The sequence below is a fragment of the Triticum urartu genome, chromosome 6A (genome assembly GCF_056163025.1).
Source record: "Triticum urartu cultivar PI428250 chromosome 6A, HENAU_Tu73, whole genome shotgun sequence".
Classification (NCBI taxonomy): domain Eukaryota; kingdom Viridiplantae; phylum Streptophyta; class Magnoliopsida; order Poales; family Poaceae; genus Triticum; species Triticum urartu.
The window spans coordinates 552998972-553022316 of NC_141878.1; the positions used below are offsets into that span (position 1 = coordinate 552998972).

The window sequence follows — 23345 nt, forward strand, 5'->3', positions numbered from 1 at the left end:
ATGTATGATGATATTAACCACGTGACACATGTGGTAAGCAATCCAAAATATTCAAAACAAAAATATGTATGATGATATTACGAGTGTTTGTGCGATAGCTAGAATACACAAGAAGCAAGGGAATGAAAATTTAGGCAAAAAATATCATGGCTGAGAAAGTCGACCATCGATCTCCCAGTTGCGCCATGCATGCAAAAAACAATCAGTTTTGCTAGAACTCATCTAGATGAGATATAATTTGGTCTCATTCACATTTTATAACCGTTGGATGTGATGCTATAAGATGCGTGTGTGCTGACGTAGGTTGTATCTGTTCTTATTTTCCAGGTGAATGAGATCAAATTATGTCTCATCTAGATGAGTTCTAGGTACTTCCAAAAACAATGGCCGAGCCAATCCAAGGAGCTTTCTCTGACCTCCTAAAGCAGGCGAGTAGCTCCTGAACAAACTCCGGCCGTTCCGCCCGCGCGCAGAGCCTGCGATTCCCTATCTTATATATATAGAGCATGTTGGGTTGGGCGAAACGAGCGCTGTCTTGTTGTGGGTAGAGAATTGTGCCGGATACGATTAGGAAACATGATATTCCCATATATAGGCCAAGGCTTTCTTTCCATTAATTAGATCGATGCTGAAAGATGCCACGCGTGCACACACGGATCTGAACGTGTGAGCGCTCGATCGTTTTTTTAGATAAGGAATATTTTTTTAGGGGGATATGGGGAATAGTTTGATCGTGAGTCCCTGTCGGACGTGCGTGTGCGTCAAGAAGCTCTGGCTTCGCACAGGGTCCATGCAGCTGGGCCGGCCCATTTGCAGTTCAAATAAAAAAAAAGTAATGCTGGAACACTATAGCGGGACGGTACTGTACCATTCGGTTCACTGTTGCGCCACGTTTTTTTTTGCTCGGCTTTTATTTTCGAATATTTTGAACATATGAATATGTATGCTCAAAAAACAAATACACATTGAACAATTTTTAAAATGTATTGAACATTTTGTAATGTACGTTGAACAATTTTTGAATGCGCATTGAACATTTGTGTAATGTACCTTGAACACTTTTTGAACTTTTTGTGTAATATACGCTGAAAAAAAATTCAAATACACATTGAACATTTGTAGTATTCATTGAACAAATTCTTTATGTACGATAAACATTTTATAATGCATGGTTATCTTTTTACTATAAATCCAACCTTTCACGTACGATGAACATTTTATAATGTCATTATTGAAAACAAGTTATGGGCTACAGAAATGCTAACGCCCACACGTGTGGGCATTTGCATCTCGCCCAAACGCGTGGATCCACGTCCGTTTGTGGTTGCACGAATCTTGGCATGTTTGTCGTGCCACGTAGGACTGGAGTGGTGTGTGATGAAGCTATGTACCTAGGGTAGGGTCATGGATCTGTCCGACATACCCTCCCCAAGGACATCTCTACAAAGAATCAAAAGCAGTCGAAGAGAAACCATCATCCACTCGACCATGAAGATGTGCTCACTCGACCACCTTGAAGACACTCGACCACCTTGAAGACACTCGACCACCAGAAGATGAGAAGCCCTCCACTCTGTAACGGTCAGGACATAAACCGTAGCTTTATGGGCATTCACACCACTTTATTGCAGACGTTACCAGTAACGCCCCTCCTTTATGAGCATTGAATCTTGTGTAACGGAGGGGAGCTGGGGTCCTGGCGTACTCTATATAAGTCACCCCCTCCTCTGGGACAAGGGTTCGCACTTTCTGTAATTCACACACATATATTCAGTCGACCGCCTCCGGGCTCCGAGACGTAGGGCTGTTACTTCCTCCGAGAAGGTCCTGAACTCGTAAAACTCGTGTGTACAACTCCTCCATAGCTAGGATCTTGCCTCTACATTCCTACCCCCTATTCTACTATCAGTCTTAGAACCACGACAGTTGGCGCGCACCGTGGGGCAGGTGTCTTAGCGACTTGTTGGAGAAGTTGCAATTTTTCCGATCCCCCTCATCATGGTTTCAGGCGGAGGTTGGCTGAGGGCCGCGAGATCCGTCTCGGCGCGCTCGTGTTTCTTGCCGACGACTCCGCTTGGCTTCAGGAGGCTCCACTCGATGTCGACGCGCTCCCCGCCCGTGGGGCGACGCACTTTCGCGCGTGCGTCCGCGGCGTCCTCCTGCGGCAACCGTCGACCTAGTATCAGTCGACTCCAGCAGTTTTCCCCCTCCCTGCGGCTCGCCGGAGCAAACGCTCCGGTCGGTCGAGGCTTCAGCGGTGGGTGCGGCATGCAGGGGCCCGCCAGTCGGCCACCCCTCAAGTTGCGGCGATCGAGTCCGACGAAACTCTCTACGGCCTATTCGATCTGTCGACTGGCTCCGTAGAGACCGCATCCGAGTGCGACAGCAGCGATCCAGCGGCTGAAGTTCTGATGGTCAATGGACCATGCAGCCCTCCTGGCTTCAACCGTGAAGATGGAGGCGATGGAAACGGCGATCCGTTGCGCGTTCACGAGGAGTACCGCCCCGAACCCCTCTCCTCGCAGCAGAGCGAGGAACTTCGCCGCCGGAACATGGATGCATTACATACTCCTATAGTTGGAGAAACCCCTGAGGCCCAGGCCTTGGAGCAGGCGCGCTTGGCCAACCTGGCTGAGCGCACTCGACTGGAGAACCTACAGCGCGCACTCGACGATCGCGCTCGGCAGCGCGCTCCCGAATCCAGTCGACGCCAGCTTTTTCCTCCTCCAACTCAGGTATACCGAACCCCAATCCAGAATCTGGCTGCTGCTGCTCGGATAGCGGAGTTGATCCAACCCTCCCAGTCAGAAGCTGGTCGAGGTCTGGTGCAGATCCGAGCCTTGCTCCGGGCGGCGGGAGAATAGAATACGGTTGTATCTCAGTCGCGGGATAGGATCCACAGCAGATCCGTGATGACTGACACAGTTCAGTCGGCCCATAGCCCAAGATCGCCTCCGAGGCGTGAAGGACGTGGGGATCGACGAGATCAGTACAGAAACCAAGAGCAGTATGATCGCCGAGTCGATCGTGATGATCGCCGTCGAGTGCCCACGCCTCCACCAAGGAGCGAGTCGTACATGCATCGGCAGCATGAAGACAGACACCCTCACAGTGTTGGGCGAGGTATTCCAATCGACCCCAGGGAGCCAGGCTTTGATGCAAGATCTATTCTCGTGCAGGGCTTGGTCGACAGAAACAGAGCTCACCGAGAGGGCCATGATAGAGATCCACAAACCAGCAACAGGGTGCATGTCTCTGGTCCAGAGTGCTTCAGCAGAGCTATCAGAGCTGCGGTGATTCCCCCCAACTTCAGGTTGACGTCTGGAGTTAGTAAGTTCACCGGAGAGTCCAAGCCTGACACTTGGCTTGAAGACTACCGAGTGGCTGTCCAGATTGGTGGCGGCAATCATGAAGTGGCCATGAAATACCTTCCTCTGATGTTGGAGGGCTCAGCTAGAGCATGGCTGAATCAGTTAGCGCCTGGCAACATCTATATGATGAAGATTTCCACGCCTCCGCCAAGAACGAAAAGAGTGCAGGATCAGCCACCAACTCGTCCTATGGAGTGGACACAAACTGGTACCTCGACACGGGGGCCACTGATCACATCACCAGCGAGCTCGACAAGCTGACCGTCTGCAACAAGTACCACGGCAACGAGCAAGTCCACACCGCAAACGGAGAAGGTCTGTAAATTAGTCATATTGGTCAATCCACTGTTCGAACCCCTACTCATGATCTTCATCTCAGAAATATATTGCATGTACCCGATGCCACAAAAAATCTTATTTCAGCTCATCGTTTGTCCACTGACAACAATACCTTTCTTGAAGTTCACCCACGTTTCTTTTTCGTTAAGGAACAGGGAACGAGGAGAAACCTCCTCCACGGCAGGTGTAGACGTGGTATCTACCCCCTATCATCGGCTCCGTTGAGTTCAAGCAAACATGCATTTGCTGTCAATAAAGTGTCCACGGACAGGTGGCACAGTCGGCTAGGGCATCCTTCATCCACTATCGTTCATCATGTCCTTAGCCACAACAATATTCCTTTCTCTAGTAGTGAGTTGAATAAAGAGGGTGTTTGCGATGCTTGTCAATTGGGCAAGAGTCATCAACTCCCTTACCCAAATTCGTTCAGTGTATCTAAAGCTCCTTTACAACAAATTTTCTCCGATGTATGGGGGCCTGCCCGTGATTCTAACAATAGAAAAAACTACTATTTGTCTTTTATTGATGATTATAGCAAATTCACATGGATCTATCTTCTCATGCACAGATCTGAAGTCTTTAAGATCTTCCATGAATTTCAAGCATTAGTAGAAAGATTGTTCAATAGAAAAATTATCACCATGCAAACAGACTGGGAAGGCGAATATGAACGCCTAAACACCTTTTTCGCCAACTAGGAATTACTCACCATGTCGCCTGTCCACATGCTCATCATATTGTAGAATGGATCAGCCGAAAGAAAACATCGCCATATTGTAGACGTGGGACTTTCCCTCTTGGTTCATGCCTCTATGCCCCTCAAATTCTGGGATGAGGCGTTTCTCTCTGCCACATATCTAATAAATCGCACACCCAACAAGGTGATCAACTATGAAACTCCCCTAGGCCGTTTATTTCATGAACAACCAAACTATCATTCGCTTAGAGTCTTTGGATGTGCTTGTTGGCCAAATCTCCGCCCATATAATTCTAGAAAATTAGAATTCAGATCCAAACAATGTGTTTTCCTTGGATACAATAACCTTCACAAAGGCTTCAAGTGCCTTGATGTTGCTGCCGGCCGAGTCTATATATCTCGTGATGTTATCTTTGATGAGACGTTTTTTCCATTCAAAGCACTCAATCCAAATGCAGGCACCCCTCTCCGCTCTGAAGTTTTGTTGCTTCCCGAAACTACTCCCTCCAAGCCTATTGATCATGGGGAAGAACGTGTATTTGATCAGCATGCTAAATTTCCTACTAATCTCGATGAAAATCCAGCTCCCATGTATCATTTTATGCAGCCAGAACAAGGCGAAAATGGCGCGGAGCACGAAGCACATCCAGGTGCTGGTGATCCCGAGGCTGATCCTGGCGCTGATTCTGGCGCAGGTGGCGCAGGTGCAGGCAGCCCAGGCGAATCTGCCTCGGGTCAGCGCACTCCACCCAGAGAACGACGCGTGGGTGCGTCGGGCGCTGTTTCCCCAGGTGGGCCAACCGCTGGTGCGCGGGACCAGCCGACCGGCTCGCTAGACCAGCCGACCGGCTCCTCGCGTCGCACGCCGTCCCTCGATCGCAACCAGGTGGCCCAACCTGTCGCGAGAGCATCAGATGGCGCAGAAACAAGACAGGATGGTGGGTCCCCTGCTGCTGGCGGCTGGATCGATATGGGATCTCCCGCCGCTGACGATAGGATCGAAGCAGGATCTCATGCGGCTGTGTCACCTTCTCCCGGATCCTCTACGCTGGATTCTCATACAGCTCTTGATGTGCCAACTCGGAGAACACGATCACAACACGGTATTGTAAAACCACAAGTTCGTACAGATGGTACGGTCAGGTATGACAAGCTTAAGATTCGGTTTGGGGGTTTAACGACCACTGGTGAACCAAGTAGTCTACATGAAGCTTTAAATGATACTAAGTGGAAAATGGCTATGAATGATGAGTATGGTGCTCTTATTAAAAATAAGACATGGCATCTAGTCCCACCAACACAAAACAAAAATGTTATTGATTGCAAGTGGGTTTACCATATTAAGAGGAAGGCATATGGTCAAGTTGATAGGTATAAAGCAAGGCTAGTAGCAAAGGGGTTTAAACAGAGATATGGTATAGACTATGAAGATACTTTTAGTCCCGTTGTGAAAGCAGCTACTATCAGACTTGTTCTTTCTGTTGAAGTATCAAGAAACTGGAGTTTGAGGCAATTGGATGTTCAGAATGCGTTCCTCCATGGCGTTCTAGAGGAAGAGGTCTATATGAGACAACCACCTGGTTATGAGGTCAAAGGCAAGGAAAATTATCTTTGCAAGCTTGATAAAGCTTTATATGGATTAAAACAAGCACCTAGGGCTTGGTACTCCAAGTTAAGTGAAAAACTTCAGACACTTGGTTTCAAATCATCCAAAGGAGATACTTCCTTGTTCTTTTATAGGAAAGGAAATATCACTATTTTTATGTTGGTCTATGTTGATGATATCATTGTCGCTAGCTCATCACAAGATGCAACTGTAGCACTGTTGGTAGATCTTCAGAAGGATTTTGCCTTGAAAGATTTAGGTGATCTACACAACTTCTTGGGAATTGAAATCAGAGAAGTAAAAGATGAAATACTTCTCACCCAAGAAAAGTATGTCTTGGACATGCTTAAGCGTGCAGGAATGGTAAATTGCAAGATTTCAAACATGCCTCTCTCTACATCAGAAAAATTGTCAAGAGAAGAAGGAGAACCATTGGGGGCCGAAGAGTCAACCAAATATAGGAGTATGGTAGGTGCTTTGCAATATTTAACACTGACAAGACCTGATATTTGTTTCCCTGTCAATAAGGTATGTCAGTACTGAAGGAAATATGCCCTAGAGGCAATAATAAAGTTATTATTTATTTCCTTATATCATGATAAATGTTTATTATTCATGCTAGAATTGTATTAACCGGAAACATAATACATGTGTGAATACATAGACAAACAGAGTGTCACTAGTATGCCTCTACTTGACTAGCTCGTTGATCAAAGATGGTTATGTTTCCTAACCATAGACATGAGTTGTCATTTGATTAACGGGATCACATCATTAGGAGAATGATGTGATTGACTTGACCCATTCCGTTAGCATAGCACTTGATCGTTTAGTTTGTTGCTATTGCTTTCTTCATGACTTATACATGTTCCTATGACTATGAGATTATGCAAATCCCGTTTACCGGAGGAACACTTTGTGTGCCACCAAACGTCACAACGTAACTGGGTGATAATAAAGGTGCTCTACAGGTGTCTCCGAAGGTACTTGTTGGGTTGGCGTATTTCGAGATTAGGATTTGTCACTCCGATTGTCGGAGAGGTATCTCTGGGCCCTCTCGGTAATGCACATCACCTAAAGCCTTGCAAGCATTGCAACTAATGAGTTAGTTGCGAGATTATGTATTACGGAACGAGTAAAGAGACTTGCCAGTAACGAGATTGAACTAGGTATTGAGATACCGACGATCGAATCTCGGGCAAGTAACATACCGATGACAAAGGGAACAACGTATGTTGTTATGCGGTCTGACCAATAAAGATCTTCGTAGAATATGTGGGAGCCAATATGAGCATCCAGGTTCCGCTATTGGTTATTGACCGGAGACGTGTCTTGGTCATATCTACATTGTTCTCGAACCCATAGGGTCCGCATGCTTAAGGTTTCGATGACAATTATATTATGAGTTTATGAGTTTTGATGTACCGAAGGAGTTCGCAGTCCCGGATGAGATCGGGGACATGACGAGGAGTCTCAAAATGGTCGAGACGTAAAGATCGATATATTGGACGACTATATTCGGACATCGGAAAGGTTCCGAGTGATTCGGGTATTTTTCGGAGTACCAGAGAGTTACGGGAATACGTATTGGGCCTTATTGGGCCATATGGGAAAGAAGGAAAAGGGCCTCAAGGGTGTCCGCACCCCTTCCCTTGGTTTGGTCCGAATTGGACTAGGGAAGGGGGGAGCCCCCTTCCTTCCTTCCTTCTCCTTTTCCCTTCCCTTCCCTTCCCTCCTACTCCTACTATTTGGAAGGGCTCCTAGTTCTACTAGGAAAGGGGGAATCCTACTCCCGGTGGGAGTAGGACTCCCCTAGGGCGCGCCATAGAGAGGGCCGGCCCCTCCCCTCCTCCACTCCTTGATATACGTGGCCAGGGGGCACCCCATAGACACAAGTTGATCTTCGCGATCGTTCTCTTAGCCGTGTGTGGTGCTCTCCTCCACCATAATCCTTGATAATATTGTAGCGGTGCTTAGGCGAAGCCCTGCGACGGTAGAACATCAAGATCGTCACCACGCCGTCGTGCTGACGGAACTCTTCCCCGACACTTTGCTGGATCGGAGTCCGGGGATCGTCATCAAGCTGAACGTGTGCTAGAACTCGGAGGTGCCGTAGTTTCGGTGCTTGATCGGTCGGGCCGTCAAGACGTACGACTACATCAACCGCGTTGTCATAACGCTTCCGCTATCGGTCTACGAGGGTACGTAGACAACACTCTCCCCTCTCGTTGCTATGCATCACCATGATCTTGCGTGTGCGTAGGAATTTTTTTTGAAATTACTACGTTCCCCAACAGTGGCATCTGATCCTAGGTTTTATGCGTTGATGTTGTGCACGAGTAGAACACAAGTGAGTTGTGGGAGATATAAGTCATACTGCTTACCAGCATGTCATACTTTGGTTCGGCGGTATTGTTGGATGAAGCGGCCCGGACTGACATTACGCGTACGCTTACGCGAGACTGGTTCTACCGACGTGCTTTGCACACAGGTGGCTGGCGGGTGTCAGTTTCTCCAACTTTAGTTGAACCGAGTGTGGCTACGCCTGGTCCTTGCGAAGGTTAAAACAGCACCAACTTGACAAACTATCGTTGTGGTTTTGATGCGTAGGTAAGAACGGTTCTTGCTCAGCCCGTAGCAGCCACGTAAAACTTGCAACAACAAAGTAGAGGATGTCTAACTTGTTTTTGTAGGGCATGTTGTGATGTGATATGGTCAAGATGTGATGAGATATAAGTTGTTGTATGAGATGATCATGTTTTGTTGAAGTTACCGGCAACTGACAAAAGCCTTATGGTTATCTCTCTATTGCATAAGATGCAAGCGCCAAATAATTGCTTTACTTTATCGCTATGCGATAGCAATAGTTGCAAGAGCAATTGTTGGTGAGACAACCATGTGACAACACATTGATATAGATCAAGATGATGGAGATCATGGTGTCATGCCGGTGACGATGGAGATCACGACGATGCTTTGGAGATGGAGATCAAAAACACAAGATGATGATGGCCATATCATGTCACATATTCTGATTGCATGTGATGTTTATCTTTTATTCATCTTATTTTGCTTAGTTCGAAGGTAGCTTTATAAGATGATCTCTCACTAATTATCAAGGTACAAGTGTTCTCCCTGAGTATGCACCATTGCGAAAGTTTTTCGTGCTGAGACACCACGTGATGATCGGGTGTGATAGGCTCTACGTTCAAATACAACGGGTGCAAAATAGTTGCATACGCGGAATACTCAGGTTAAACTTGACAAGCCTAGCATATAAAAGATATGGCCTTGGAACACGGAGACCAAAAGGTTGGGCGTGAATCATATAGTAGATATGATCAACATAGTGATGTTCACCATTGAAACTACTCCATCTCACATGATGATCGGACATGGTTTAGTTGATTTGGATCACGTGATCACTTAGAAGATTAGAGGGATGTCTTTCTAAGTGGGAGTTCTTAAGTAATATGATTAATTGAACTTTAATTTATCATGAACTTAGTCCTGGTAGTATTAGCATATCTATGTTGTAGATCAATAGCTCACGTTTAGCTCCACTGTTTTATTTTTGATATGTTCCTAGAGAAAATTAAGTTGAAAGATGTTAGTAGCAATGATGCGGATTGGATCCGTGATCTGAGGATTATCCTCATTGCTGCACAGAAGAATTATGTCCTTAATGCACCGCTAGGTGACAGACCTATTGCAGGAGCAGATACAGACGTTATGAACGTTTGGCTAGCTCAATATGATGACTACTTGATATTTTAGTGCACCATGCTTAAACGGCTTAGAATCGAGACTTCAAAGACGTTTTGAACTTCATAGACCATATGAGATGTTCCAGGAGTTGAAGTTAATATTTCAAGCAAATACCCGAGTTGAGAGATATGAAATCTCCAACAAGTTCTATAGCTAAAAGATGGAGGAGAATAGCTCAAGCAGTGAGCATGTGCTCAGATTGTCTGGGTACTACAATCGCTTGAATCAAGTGGGAGTTAATCTTCCAGATAAAATAGTGATTGACAGAATTCTCTAGTCACCATCACCAAGTTAGTAGAACTTCGTGATGAACTATGATATGCAAGGGATAACGGAAACGATTCCCAAGCTCTTCGTAATACTGAAATCGACGAAGGTAGAAATCAAGAAAAATATCAAGTGTTGATGGTAGACAAGACCACTAGTTTCAATAAAAGGGCAAAGGGAAGAAGGGGAACTTCAAGAAGAATGGCAAGCAAGTTGCTGCTCAAGTGAAGAAGCCCAAGTCTGGTCCTAAGCCTGAGACTAAGTGCTTCTACTGCAAAGGGACTGGTCACTGGAAGCGGAACTGCCCCAAGTATTTGGCGGATAAGAAGGATGGCAAAGTGAACAAAGGTATATTTGATATACAGATTATTGATGTGTATTTTACTAGTGTTCGTAGCAACCCCTCGGTATTTGATACTGGTTCAGTTGCTAAGAGTAGTAACTCGAAACGGGAGTTGCAGAATGAACATAGACTAGTTAAGGGTGAAGTGACGATGTGTGTTGGAAGTGGTTCCAAGATTGATATGATCATCATCGCACACTCCCTATACTTTTGGGATTAGTGTTGAACCTAAATAAGTGTTATTTGGTGTTTGCGTTGAGAATGAATATGATTTGATCATGTTTATTGCAATATGGTTATTCATTTAAGTAAGAGAATAAATTGTTGTTCTGTTTACATGAATAAAAACCTTATATGGATACACACCCAATGAAAATGGTTCGTTGGATCTGGATCGTAGTGATACACATATTCATAATATTGAAACCAAAAGATGCAAAGTTAATAATGATGGTGCAATTTATTTGTGGCACTGCCATTTAGGTCATATTGGTGTAAAGCGCATGAAGAAAATCCATGCTGATGGACTTTTGGAATCACTTGATTATGAATCGGTTGATGCTTGCAAACCATGCCTCATGGGCAAGATGACTAAGACTCCGTTCTCCAGAACAATGGAGCGAGCAACAGATTTGTTGGAAATCATACATACTGATGTATGTGGTCCGATGAATATTGAGGCTCGTGGCAGGTATCATTATTTTCTGATCTCCACAGATGATTTGAGCAGATATGAGTATATCTACTTGATGAAACACAAGTCTGAAACATTTGAAAAGTTCAAAGAATTTCAGAGTGAAGTGGAGAATCATTGTAACAAAAAAATAAAAGTTTCTACCATATGATCGGAGAAGTAAAATATTTGAGTTATGAGTTTGGCCTTCAGTTAAAAACAATGTGAAATAGTTTCACTACTCACGCCATCTAGAACACCACGGCATAATGGTGTGTCCGAACGTCATAACCGTACTTTATTAGATATGGTGCGAACTATGATGTATTTTACCGATCTACCACTATCGTTTTGGGGTTATGCATTAGAGACAGCTGCATTCACGTTAAATAGGGCACCATCTAAATCCGTTGAGACGCCACCATATGAACTATGGTTTGGCAAGAAACCTAAGCTGTTGTTTCTTAAAGTTTGAGGTTGCAATGCTTATGTGAAAAAGTTTCAACCTGATAAGCTCAAACCCAAATCGGAGAAGTGCGTCTTCATAGGATACCCAAAATAAAATGTTGAGTACACCTTCTATCACAGATCCGAAGGCAAGATATTCGTTGCTGAGAATGGATCCTTTCTAGAGAAGGAGTTTCTCTCGAAAGAAGTGAGTGGGAGGAAAGTAGAACTTGATGAGGTAACTGTACCTGCTCCCTTATTGGAAAGTAGTTCATCACAGAAATCTGTTCCTGTGACTACTACACTGATTAGTGAGGAAGCTAAAGATGATGATCATGTAACTTCAGATCAAGTTACTACCGAACCTCGTAGGTAAACCAGAGTGAGATCCGCACCAGAGTGGTACAGTAATCCTGTTCTGGAGGTCATGTTAGTTGACCATGACGAGCCTACGAACTATGAGGAAGCGATGATGAGACCAGATTTCGTGAAATGGCTTGAGGCCATGAAATCTGAGATGAGATCCATGTATGAGAACAAAGTATGGACTTTGATTGACTTGCCCAATGATCGGCGAGCCATTGAGAATAAATGGATCTTCAAGAAGAAGACTGACGCTGACGGTAATGTTACTGTCTACAAAGCTCGACTTGTCGCAAAAGGTTTTCGACAAGTTCAAGGGATTGACTACGATGAGACCTTCTCACCCGTAGCGATGCTTAAGTCTGTCCGAATCATGTTAGCAATTGCCGCTTTTTATGATTATGAAATTTGGCAGATGGATGTCAAAACTGCATTCCTGAATGGATTTCTGGAAGAAGAGTTGTATATGATGCAGCCAGAAGGTTTTGTCAGTCCAAAGGGAGCTAACAAAGTGTGCAAGCTCCAGCGATCCATTTATGGACTGGTGCAAGCCTCTTGGAGTTGGAATAAACGCTTTGATAATATAATCAAAGCATTTGGTTTTGTACAGACTTTTGGAGAAGCCTGTATTTACAAGAAAGTGAGTGGGAGCTCTGTAGCATTTCTGATATTATATGTAGATGACATATTACTAATCAGAAATGATATAGAATTTCTGGATAGCATAAAGGGATACTTGAATAAGAGTTTTTCAATGAAAGACCTCGGTGAAGCTGCTTACATATTGAGCATCAAGATCTATAGAGATAGATCAAGACGCTTGATAAGTTTTTCAATGAGTACATACCTTGACAAGATTTTGAAGTAGTTCAAAATGGAACAATCAAAGAAGGAGTTCTTGCCTGTGTTACAAGGTGTGAAGTTGAGTAAGACTCAAAACCCGACCACGACAGAAGATAGAGAGAGAATGAAAGTCATTCCCTATGCCTCAGCCATAGGTTCTATAAAGTATGCCATGCTGTGTACCAGACCTATTGCATACCCTGCCCTGAGTTTGGCAAAGAAGTACAATAGTGATCTAGGAGTAGATCACTGAACATTGGTCAAAATTATCCTTAGTGGAATAAGGATATGTTTCTCGATTATGGAGGTGACAAAAGGTTCGTCATAAAGGGTTACTTCGATGCAAGTTTTGACACTGATCCAGATGACTCTAAGTCTCAATCTGGATACATATTGAAAGTGGGAGGAATTAGCTAGAGTAGCTCCATGCAGAGCATTGTTGACATAGAAATTTGCAAAATACTTACGGATCTGAATGTGGCAGACCCGTTGACTAAACTTCTCTCACAAGCAAAACATGATCACACCTCAGTACTCTTTGGGTGTTAATCACATAGTGATGTGAACTAGATTATTGACTCTAATAAACCCTTTGGGTGTTGGTCACATGTCGATGTGAACTATGGGTGTTAATCACATGATGATGTGAACTATTGATGTTAAATCACATGGCGATGTGAACTAGATTATTGACTCTAGTGCAAGTGGGAGACTGAAGGAAATATGCCCTAGAGGCAATAATAAAGTTATTATTTATTTCCTTATATCATGATAAATGTTTATTATTCATGCTAGAATTGTATTAACTGGAAACATAATACATGTGTGAGTACATAGACAAATAGAGTGTCACTAGTATGCCTCTACTTGACTAGCTCGTTGATCAAAGATGGTTATGTTTTCTAACCATAGACATGAGTTGTCATTTGATTAACGGGATCACATCATTAGGAGAATGATATGATTGACTTGACCCATTCCGTTAGCATGGCACTTGATCATTTAGTTGTTGCTATTGCTTTCTTCATGACTTATACATGTTCCTATGACTATGAGATTATGCAACTCCCGTTTACCGGAGGAACACTTTGTGTGCCACCAAACATCACAACGTAACTGGGTGATTATAAAGGTGCTCTACAGGTGTCTCCGAAGGTACTTGTTGGGTTGGCGTATTTCGAGATTAGGATTTGTCACTCCGATTGTCGGAGAGGTATCTCTGGGCCCTCTCGGTAATGCACATCACCTAAAGCCTTGCAAGCATTGCAACTAATGAGTTAGTTGCGACATGATGTATTACGGAACGAGTAAAGAGACTTCCAGTAATGGATTTGAACTAAGTATTGAGATACCGACGATCGAATCTCGGGCAAGTAATATACCGATGACAAAGGGAACAACGTATGTTGTTATGCGGTCCGACCGATAAAGATCTTCGTAGAATATGTGGGAGCCAATATGAGCATCCAGGTTCCGCTATTGGTTATTAACCGGAGACATGTCTCGGTCATGTCTACATTGTTCTCGAACCCGTAGGGTCCGCACGCTTAAGGTTTCGATGACAGTTATATTATGAGTTTATGAGTTTTGATGTACCGAAGGAGTTTGGAGTCACGGATGAGATCGGGGACATGACGAGGAGTCTCGAAATGGTCAAGACGTAAAGATCGATATATTGGACGACTATATTCGGACATCGGAAAGGTTCCGAGTGATTCGGGTATTTTTCGGAGTACCGGAGAGTTACGGGAATACGTATTGGGCCTTATTGGGCCATACGGGAAAGAAGGAAAAGAGCCTCAAGGGTGGCCGCACCCCTTCCCTTGGTCTGGTCCGAATTGGACTAGGGAAGGGGGGGGGGCCTTCATTCCTTCTCCTTTTCCCTTCCCTTTCCTTCCCTCCTACTCCTACTACTTGGAAGGGCTCCTAGTTCTACTAGGAATGGGGGAATCCTAGTCCCGGTGGGAGTAGGACTCCCCTAGGGCGCGCCATAGAGAGGGCCAGCCCCTCCCCTCCTCCACTCCTTTATATACGTGGCCAGGGGGCACCCCATAGACACAAGTTGATCTTCGTGATCGTTCTCTTAGCCGTGTGCGGTGCTCCCCTCCACCATAATCCTCGATAATATTGTAGCGGTGCTTAGGCGAAGCCCTGCGACGGTAGAACATCAAGATCGTCACCACGCCGTCGTGATGACGGAACTCTTCCCCAACACTTTGCTGGATCGGTGTCCGGGGATCGTCATCGAGCTGAACGTGTGCTAGAACTCGGAGGTGCCGTAGTTTCGGTGCTTGATCGGTCGGGCCGTGAAGACGTACGACTACATCAACCGCGTTGTCATAATGCTTCCGCTATCGGTCTACGAGGATACGTAGACAACACTCTCCCCTCTCGTTGCTATGCATCACCATGATCTTGCGTGTGCGTAGGATTTTTTTTGAAATTATTACGTTCCCCAACAGTGGCATCTGTGCCTAGGTTTTATGCGTTGATATTTGCACGAGTAGAACACAAGTGAGTTGTGGCCGATATAAGTCATACTGCTTACCAGCATGTCATACTTTGGTTCGGCGGTATTGTTGGATGAAGCGGCCTGGACTGACGTTACGCGTACGCTTACGCGAGACTGGTTCTACCGACGTGCTTTGCACACAGGTGGCTGGCAGGTGTCAGTTTCTCCAACTTTAGTTGAACCGAGTGTGGCTACGCCCGGTCCTTGCGAAGGTTAAAACAGCACCAACTTGACAAACTATCGTTGTGGTTTCGATGCGTAGGTAAGAACGGTTCTTGCTCAGCCCGTAGCAGCCACGTAAAACTTGCAACAACAAAGTAGATGACGTCTAACTTGTTTTTGCAGGGCATGTTGTGATGTGATATGGTCAAGACGTGATGAGATTATTTGGGTTCAAGCTCTGCTACGTGAACTTGGAGTTATGCACTCACCAATTGCACGCCTCTGGTGTGATAACATTGGTGCTACATATTTATCAGCCAATCCAGTGTTTCATGCAAGGACAAAACATATAGAAGTTGACTATCATTTTGTTCGAGAGAGAGTAGCTAGCAAATTGCTGGACATTCGTTTTATTCCTACAGGAGATCAAGTTGCAGATGGTTTCACCAAAGCCTTATCATGACGGAAGTTAGAAGATTTTAAAACCAATCTCAACTTGGTGAAGTTGTGATTGAGGGGGCGTGTTAGAAAGTATTGTACTTTGGGTATACGGTATTGTATAAACCGTACTCACCCGTAGATAGGGCTAGAACGTGTGCGTGTGTTTGTTGTAATCTGGTAGTTAGGTTGTTAGGGTTTATCCTTAGATCTTGTATAGGTTTTCTTGAGGATCAATCCATAACCTAACTACTGCGCCTTGTATCTTATCTCTGGCTATATAAACACGTACGCGTCCCTGCCCAAAGGCATACGCTTCCACGCAAACTTTCACTTCCATGGTTCTTTGTCATTCTCTAAATACGGTGTGCTACTCGATCGTGCTAGGTAGCAGACTATGTCGTCTCATCACAAGGCACGGGGAGGTGCTCCAGGACACATTTTCATCGACATCGAGCAGGGCGGCGGGTCGGCCGGTTTCGGTGCCAGCGCCCCTCCTTCGGATAGTAGCATGGTCGTCCTCCATGAGGATGACAATGACGACTAGCTGTTGGAGAGGCATAACAAGTGGATCAAGGAGATGCGTGGGTCGCTTATATTGCTAGCATCCTTGGCGGCGACGCTGTCATACCAGTCAGTCATGAACCTCCCTGGAGGATTTTGGCAGGACGTCAAGGCCTGGGAGGGCCAGCCCTAGCATTATGAAGGCCCTAGTGCGATTGAGGCACAATGAACATTAACAAAGTAACATATATACTGTCAGCAATATATGTTGTACATCATCAAAAAATATAAATGCATAAACATAAAAGACATAATTTTAGCTGTCAAATAAAGTCTCAATACACCATCTATATGTGATTATATGATGCAAATAATGATTATAATACGCTCAACTATAAATAACTATTGAATAAATACAATGTGGTGAAGTGCGTCGAGGAGGGGGGCATATGCCCCCTGTCCATGTTAGTTTTTTTCACTATCGTGGACCTTGCTTGTCTCATTTGCGCCAATTAATCTAACTTCAAACATGTTGATTTCTATATGATACATAAGCGATGTGATTTTTCTACTGGGTGAGAGGGAAATTACCGCGATCCTGTATCATGTTGCCAATCACTGGTAGTGCCCTGACGAGGCAACGAAACAGGCAGAGCGATGCAGGAAGAGAGCGGCAAAGGGCAAGCGCCCTTGCTACCTGTGTTGTGCCCAGTGATAATCTTTGGCTATTACTCGGAGATCAAGTCATCCGCTACTAATATCTGACATCATTCTCCAGTTCGTTGCTACTATCTGACATGATTCTCTGGCTCCCCGCTTCATTAGCAATACAGAGTATAGAGAACATTATTTAGCTTTGATGTAAATTCTTCCCCTCACTATAAAACATTAAACAGTAAATTAGCGACTGTCTATTTGACAGTTGGATGAAAATCAATTGAAGCCCAATTGATTTTCATCCAACTACAAGTTGGCAGGTTAAAAACAAAAGTGTCGCTTGGTAACGTATGCCCCTCTGTCCTCTGTTTGTCCCGCCTCACCTTTTTATGTTAACGAGCCCACAAATTCCTCAAAAAATTCAAAACGAGCCCAAAGAACTAGGGGATTGATAAAAAAACAAAAAGTAAACGGGTTAATCCACTTGTTCCCCCTGTAAAGTTATGTTGAAGCATTTCTACGCCCTAAGCCATGTATATCTACTGATATTGGCGTGGAGTATAACAAGTTTCGGTTAGCAGCGGAAAGAGATTTAGGAGAGGGAGAGATAGAGATAAACAACGAGTTTAAACCGTAGGAAATCTATCTCTATCCTATCAATGTGTAGCGCACAAATCATGGTTAGGCGGCTAACCATATGCTTGTTTAACATTCTCCCTTAATCATAACTTTTCTAAGTTAAGATTACGCCAAAATTCTTCAAATGGTCTTGTAGGCAATGTCTTTGTGAATCCATCAGCAACTTGATCTTTGAAATGCACAAACCAAATTTTTAACTCCTTGCTAGCAACTGTTTCTCCTACAAAGTGATAATCAATTTTAATATGCTTGTTTCTCGCATGAAAGACAAGATTTGTAGACAAGTAAGCAGCACCAAGATTGTCACACCAAAGACATGCAGTTTGTGTGTGATGTATTCCAAGTTCCTTTAGCATGGATTTGACCCAAACGATCTCTGCTGCTGCATTCGCTAATGCTTTGTATTCTGCTTCTTCAGTACTTGATGTGAGCAATTCCATCAACGAGTGGGCTGAGTAATTCCATCAATGAACAGAATGCAGCGTGCAGGTAGGTGGTACGGAACTCTTTGGAACTCTGTTTGTGAATTACTTCCAGCTAGCCATGCATGCATGCACTTGGTATTGGATATGTGTTGCGAGTTAACTTTTTTGAGAGATATGTTGTGAGTTAATCAGCAGTAGAACAGTTCTTGAGGCTATCAACTGCTATGCGCATCCAGAGCTGCATAACCGTCGGGAGTAACTATATATGCCATTGTTTTGCTTCTGAGTCTGTACACCTTTCCCGGTAAGAAAAGGGCCATGCACCGGAATGACGTTGATCAGACATAACATGCCATCAAACTATTACAGCTAACGTTCTACTACTACAAACGGAAGTGAAGAAGAGCGTGAGGCGGTCCGGCCGGGCGGCCGGTCATAGCAGCAGCTGCCCGTTGACAGCGAAGACAATGCAAGCTGCCCGCTTCTCTCTCAGTCGACACATATCATACGCTAGTGAGTGATGATGGCTCGGCTAGTTTCCGTTTCCGGTAAGCATCCATCAGGGGCGTAGGCTCACCGTCGAGCCCAGCTGTATCGACTCGAATGGCAGAAAGGTCAGGCAAGCACGACGCGCGCGAGGCCAACCTTTTTTTTAGAGAAAAGGCAAGAGGCCGACTTTATAAATAAAGCCACCAGGCAGAGTTACACTAGCAGAACCAGCACACAGAACAAGTTTAACGGCCAGAGAACATAAGTAGCATTACAAGGCCTCCAGCCTAACATGACACGCAGGCCAGCAAATCACCAAAAACACCGGCAGTGAAATTAGGAAGCCGCCCTCGAAGTACGCCGAAGAAGGGAAGACGCCGTAGATTTCATTTTGGATGACATGTCGTCGAAAGCCTGAAGGTCCCCTTCCTTAGTCAATAATCTTCACTGCTGCAAAAAGACATTGGCTTTAAATAAGCAGCTGACAGGGTTAGCCGGAAAAATGCGTTCAATCGTGAACTTGTTCCTAATAGTCCACAGCGACCACCCGATCGCAGCCCAGCCCACTAAGAAGACCCTCTTGGACTGCCCTGATAAGGAGTTAGTATATTGCCTCAGGTCCTCAAAGGAGGAGGGAGTCCAGTTAACATGAAGCCAAAGTCTGATGCAACACCACATGAATTTAGCTAAGGAGCAGTGGAAGAAAATATGATCAGTGTTCTCAAGTGCCCCACATAGCACGCACCTATCAGTGCCCGGCCCGTTCCTCTTCTTAATTTGATCGGCCGCCGGCAGCTTACGGCGAACAGCTTGCCAGAAAAAGATTTTAATCTTAGGGGGGATTCGGGCAGACCAAATATCCTTAAACTTCAATGAGCGGCTACCAGAGATAAGCTTAGAATAAGCCGATTTAACAGAGAAGCGCCCCGAAGATGAGAGGGGCCAAACCACGGAATCCTCTTCCTCCGAGAGCAGGGGGAAGCAAGCAGTAAGGCGCTGCCAGTCTTCCAACTCTACAGGGGAAAGGGATCGCCGGAAATCTAAAACCCAACCCTGAACCGAGAGCTCAAAGATAGAGATCTCAGGATCAGCACAATAAGAAAACAAGGCCGGGAAGGCAGCCGCAAGCGTGGTGTCCCCGACCCACCAGTCTAACCAAAAACGAGTGGACTTACCATTCCTGACAACAAATTTGACAAGGGACCAAAAAATCGGCCGAACTTTAACCAGTTGACGCCAAAATTGAGACCCGCCAGAAGCAGAGGCGAACATAGGGCTCGAGGAAGGGAAATATTTAGCTTTAAGGATCGAGAGCCAGAATGGGCGCTCCTCAAGTGTCATTATCTTCCACCACCATTTAATCATAAGACAATTGTTCATGACTCTCGTATTAATAATGCCAAGACCCCGCTTGTCCTTAGGACGGCAAATGATGTTCCATCTCACCAATCTATATTTGCGTTTATTGTCCGTGGAGTTCCAGTAAAATGCACCCCTATGCTTGTCGAAACCAGAGTGGATCCCGTTGGACAGAAGGTAGAAACCCATCAGGTACATCGGGAGGGATGAGAGGCATGAGTTGGTAATGGCAACCTTGCCCGCCTGCGTGTTATATCGTCCTCTCCAAGGGAGGACTCTATTGCCAACTTTAGCAACCACCGGGGCAAAATCTTTTGCCAAGAGCTTAAACGGGGAAATAGGAATTCCTAAATATTTGAGAGGATAAGACCCAAGGGAACAGTTTAGAAGGTGAGCCACCCATTGCGCTTCCAAATCCGAAACCCCAGTCACAATGACCTCGCTCTTGGAAAAGTTAATTTTAAGACCTGAAAGAGCTTCGAAGCAAAGCAGAAGGAATTTCAGATTGGTGAGACTGGTCTCGTTGAGCTCTACCATAATGATGGTGTCATCCGCATACTGAAGATGAGTAATGCCATGAGGGATAAGGTGAGAGCTCACCGGGGAAATATGCCCAGCCAACGCGGCCCGAGAGAGGATACGAGATAAAGCATGAGCAACAAAATTGAAAAGCAGAGGGGACACCGGGTCCCCTTGTCTAAGGCCCCTACCATTAGCAAAAAAATCACTAGTTTGGCCATTCACAACCACCGCCGTGTGCCCACCAGAAACAAGTTGCATCAAACGGTGCATCACCGGACCCTCAAAGCCCTTAGCCAGTAGGACTTGCCGAAGAAAATTCCAACTCACCGAGTTGTAAGCCTTCTCAAAATCAAGCTTAAGGACCACAACCTTGGTCCCCTTAATCCGCAGATCATGGATTATCTCATGTAAGCACAGCACCCCATCCAAGATGAATCTCCCTTTAATGAAAGCAGATTGGAAAGGGCTAATGACCCGATGAGCTAACAGGGACACCCTAGTGGCCATGCCCTTAGCTGGCATCTTAGCAAAGTTTTTAATTAAAGCAATGGGCCGAAATTGCGAAATCAAATCAGCACCTTTGATTTTAGGGATAAGGGTGAGAACCGCGTAATTGAGCCTCGAAATGTCAACGGTGCCTAGCCAAAATCCTTGGATGATTGCTTTAATAAGGCCTTTTAATTGAGGCCAGAAATGCCGAAAGAAAGGGATGGAGAAGCCGCCAGGGCCTGAAGCCGCATTAGAATTGGCGGTCCGAATAGTTTCGAAGATTTCCTCTTCAGAGGGGGGAATAAGCAGGAGATCATTATCAACGCTCGACAACTGCTCAAGGGGAGGCCAGAAGGCCGGAGCAAGCGAAAAACCCAGCTCAGGTTTAGCCGCTAATAAGTTAGAGAAGAATTGGACCACATGACGAAGAATGACCGAAGGGTCCGAAACCCTAACACCATCAATCAGAAGGCTGTTGATTAGGCATCTACGACGTCTACCATTCGCAATGGCGAAGAAATAAGCTGTGGGCGCATCACCCTTAAGAGTCCAGTTAATCATGCCTCTTTGTTTCCAATAAACTTCCTCCTGGCGGTGAATATCCAAGAGCGCCTTTTCTAGGCCATACCGGAGCAGCCATTCGGCCTCAGAGAGATCAGAACTGTCCGCACGAATATCAAGATTGCCAATTTGGGCACCCAGCCTCGTTTTGTCACGCCTTAACTCAGCAAAATGATTCTTAGACCAGCCTTTGAGGAATTTGCGCAGGCAGTAGGAAACATGATGCCAATCATCCATTGGGCCAAAAGAGCGACGAGGAGATGAAAGACATGCGGAGATCTTCCGGGCCAACATGGTGGGGAACCCCTCCACTAAGAGCCAAGACGCATCGAATTGAAACCTTTGGCAACCAATTGGACCGGACCCATCGTCAAGGATTAGGGGAGCATGATCAGATCCCACAATGGGCAGGGCACGCAGACAAACCTGAGGGAAAAGGGCATCCCAGCCAGGACAGAGAAAAACCCTGTCAAGAACAGAGCGGATGGGGGAAGCTTGACGGTTAGTCCAAGTGAAGCGGGCCCCAACCCTAGGGATTTCACGAATGGCCGTATCCCTGATGAAAGCATTGAAGGCCTCAGCCAGAGCTCAAGAGAAATTAGCGGAGCTCTTATCAGAAGGGTCTCTCAACAGGTTAAAATCACCCCCAATCAAGAGGGGGAGCTGGCAGGAGTCAGTTTTATTATAAATCTCGTCCAAGAAATCGTAAGAAAAGGAATGATCTGCCGGGCCGTAAACCACCATGAACTCGAGAAGAGAATTGAGGAAACGATGGGAAACTACCGTACTAGCCCAGTACCTACCATGATCAAAGGCTACAAAATCAAATATATCATTATTGGTGCCCAGAAGAAAGCCACCCGACTGACCAACAGAGGCCACAAAATTCCACCTGAATCTGTCTATCCCAGCAACAGCCGAAAGTTCACTCGAGGAGAAGGAGGGTTTGAGGGTCTCAACAAGGCCAATAAAATCAACTTTTTCAGACTGCACCAAATCTTTGAATTGGTCCCTGCGCCCCCTAGCGCAAAAACCTCTGATGTTTCAGAATAAAGCCTGGCGCGCGGCCAACCTCATGCCTCTATCGTCCTTGATGCATGCATCGATCCTTTAAGGGCCTTCCACAGCCACACTGTGTAGTAAGCACTGCGAATGCTTGCTTTCGTACGTGGCCATGGCCCCATGCATGCCACTCCGTTCGGGTGCAAAGAGTTGACGCCATTCTCTGGAATGCCCGCCGAACGGCGTCACGCATGCACCTTCTGATTATGGCTGTGTGCAACATGCCGACCCATGCATGCCGCCTACCGTATCTCTGTTACAACTAAGATTTTACTAGGCCAATTACACATCCTTCTCTTTAGAAATTGTATATGATGCATGCCTCTCTTGAGTAATTCATGTTCCTTCACATAAACGTGGCACTAGTTCATTCGGTCACGGGGGATATGCACATGCAATTGCAGACAAGTTGGGCACCGCCAAAGATCGATGGTACGTAGATACGTGCCGTGCTTTCCTTTGCCTACGCGTACATATCGCCAGCCGTTCATCACATTAATCCTGGTCACAAGTTGCATCAGAGGTAAAGTCATCTTTTCTAGTGTCATTTACGATCGCTAGTACTCAAAATGGACGTAATTATCACAAAAGGAACAAAATTTAAACTTTGTGTTAGATAAGAAAGAAAATGTTAGATAAGGAATTCTCTCTTTTGGGTTTAGGGATCTGCTAAATACACTTTTTTCCTACACGACAGTTTTTCTCCTTAAATATGACTTTAAGGGGATTTTTTAACCAAAAGAAAGGCTGCCCTCTCTGATCTTGTATAAAGAAACCATGATCTTGTTTTTGCAGACTAACATACCCAT

The 23345-nt window shown here is 45.3% G+C and overlaps 1 pseudogene; it reads left to right on the forward strand.

Annotated features, from left to right (window-relative positions):
- LOC125516919 (subtilisin-like protease SBT1.4 pseudogene) overlaps positions 1 to 23345 on the forward strand; it is a 142568-nt pseudogene that overhangs the window by 59791 nt on the left and 59432 nt on the right.